The sequence below is a fragment of the Apium graveolens genome, unplaced genomic scaffold (assembly GCF_009905375.1).
Source record: "Apium graveolens cultivar Ventura unplaced genomic scaffold, ASM990537v1 ctg8127, whole genome shotgun sequence".
In the NCBI taxonomy this organism is placed as follows: Eukaryota; Viridiplantae; Streptophyta; class Magnoliopsida; order Apiales; family Apiaceae; genus Apium; species Apium graveolens.
The window spans coordinates 41,046-44,028 of NW_027420908.1; positions in this window are offsets into that span (position 1 = coordinate 41,046).

The following is a 2,983-nucleotide window of genomic DNA, read 5'->3' on the forward strand; positions in this document are numbered from 1 at the left end:
CAAGGTTTAATTATTCAACGATTAATATTTGATTATTAAGCATTAGTTATTTAAATGGTTTAATCATGATTTAAAAATCGTAGAACCTGATTTAAAATACTTTCTGATTTTCGGAAAATCATTCGAATAATTTCAGATCGTCGGAGAATATTATCCCGACTTATATAATATCTTGAATATAGTTTCAAGGAGAAACTTTTCCCCCTTATTTAATTATCTGTTGACAATGGTCAACTCACAAACAAGCAAACCACTTGGGGGAACTTCGATGTGGTTCGAGTTCTCGAGATATGATAGGATTTCCTAAAGGACAAGGGAGGAGTAGTATCTAAGTACTTCGTGTATTGGATAGACTACTGGTACCGTGGGAGACGGCACAATATGTACCTAAGGACCTGCGAAGTGTGTGTATACCCGAAATGAGGACACATAGCCCGTATGCAGCAAGGGTGATAATCGGGATACGAAGGTGTCGTCCTTCTACTAGTAGAAAAGGTTACTATTATCGTATTACGACTGATCATCGTATACGGTGACTCTAACGAGTGTCCTATTCTTCCAATTGAAATTGTGATGCAATACCGTAATCCAAGCCTAGGTGTTGGGTTTACTATTAAGGTATTCACAGGATAATAAAATACACTAAAGGATTGTTTTCATAAGAAGGTGTGTATCACCAAGGAAACCTATTTTTGAATAAAACGTAATTATCAAATATGATGTTTTACGTGAGTTTATCATACGGTCATTTTCATACTGTACCTTATTATGCTGGGCATTATAGCTCACTCTTGCTTTCTTTTAAATGACACAACACAACAGATAACCAGTATGCTAGTGTGGGACTTATTCGCTTGCAGTCATGGGGAGAATCCCTGGAAGGTTTGTCTCAGGTGTGCCAGAGTATCAGATAGGTATAAGATATCAGTCATAATTATGATAACTTCATGTAGAGGTTATGAATAATTGTTTGAGATCCTGTAAAGTACATTTGAGTTTTAATAACAGATGATACTTGTTGTACGTCATTTTTAAGGCTATGACTTGTGAGTGTGTGAGATTAGGGGTCCGTGATATGGAATTATTGGATTATTGAGTTAATGCAGGTTACACATGATTGAAGGATTGCGTGGCGACCCAGATTCCTGACCCCGAATTTGGGGGCGTTACAGAAATGGTATCAGAGCATTAAGTTATAGTACTTAGAGACGAAAGTGTTAGGATTTTGTCTAGATGCGAGATTGCGTAAGAGCTTATATAGAGTTCATTATTGAACTACCAGATGTAGCCCAATGGGTAGGTGAAGATAAGTGTATATTTAAGGTATTAAAGCATGACTAATAGGACCATTGGAGATTATCAGAATGATGAGGAGGAAAATTAGAATCATATTTGATTTAGCAAGGATGTGGATATAGAACTTGGAGCTGAGTCTCCAGAGCATTTGGGGTAAAGGCGATATTACCAACACCATATGTAAATTTTGATAACACGAGCCTTGTTACTCGTAGTGCTTTATAGGCTGCCCATGAAGGGGCATTACATGTGAGAACCATAGAGTCTAATTATTAATATACAGTTGAGGTTATTGACCCAAACTAGTTAAAGGTGTCATTTTACCAAGAAGGATGTGAATATTGTATTAATCACGAATTCACCAGAGATTGTGTCCAATATACCCTTAAGGATATTTTCTATTAAGGAAGATTTGAATGTAATATAAGAATGTTAACGTAAGACGACTACACTACATGATATTATTAGTGTGCTTAACATGTAAGGTTATGATGGTTTAGCTCAGAGATCGAGAGCATCGAGAATTGATGGCATGACTACAATTGGATGGCGTAAGATTACAATGAGCGATAGTTCGATCTTAGAACCTTTTAAAAAGGATAGACCAGTGAGTCTAATGCGGAATTCTTCGGTAGATATGATGTCAGAGGCTACGTATATATACACGTAGACCTCTAATATATTTGGTAACATATGTTCAATTACACCCACATGCCACTGAACTTATGGACTGCATTGAGATCCCTAAGATATCTCTTTGATCTGTTCCCAGGGGGAACTGGCTACTTATAGTTAGTAACGGATGCGTGTAGCAGGCAACTATCGGCTTCACAGATGTTTTTGGAATATTTTTGAGTAAGGTCTTTAAGGTAAAACACCGAAATGACAGATATACGTGCGAAAGTCAAGTTAGTAAGCGATTTTAAAATGATGTTAAAAGAGAAACTATTTGAAACATGGAATTACGAAGAAGAAGAGGTGGGATCATCCTCAGATGGATAATGACGAGAGTTAGGATAATCAGTGAACTATTTTGGCACTCATTGTCACGTTAGTCCGTCTAAATTGTTGATCATTCGTATTGCCTTAATAAGTCATATCAGACAATCCTTTTCATTCCCTACTTTGAACTTCTGATGTGACTATCTTGAATAGTCTTTCTCCGCATCAGGACTTGTTCAATTCTTTTAGTTAATCCATGAACTTTCATTCATAGATTATGATCTTCTTGTTCAACTCAGAGATATTTACATTTCATTTCAATTATCCAAGATATTTTTTTTTCTTTTATATTTTTTATTATAAATTTTCCCTCAAATTCATCGATAAATATTCATAATGAGTATCTTCATTTGATTCTTCTTTCATACTTACTCTTCTCAGTTGAGATTATAAATATCTAACAAATTGTTAAAAACATGGATGATCTAATATCCATATATTCCTCGGGAATCCTTTTCTTTTAATCGTGATGAAATTATATATTGAACTTTGAAATCATAGTAAGGGTATAAATTTGGTATTGGTATTCCAAATTCAATTCTATTTGAGAATCTGACAAAGTATGTGAACGAGGACACCTCTGAGTATACCATTTTATTTGGCAAGAAATATTTGATAAGAGGTTATCGATTGTTCCGATGCCAAGACCACACGATTCAGAGTTATATTTGTTTTTCTCGGCCCA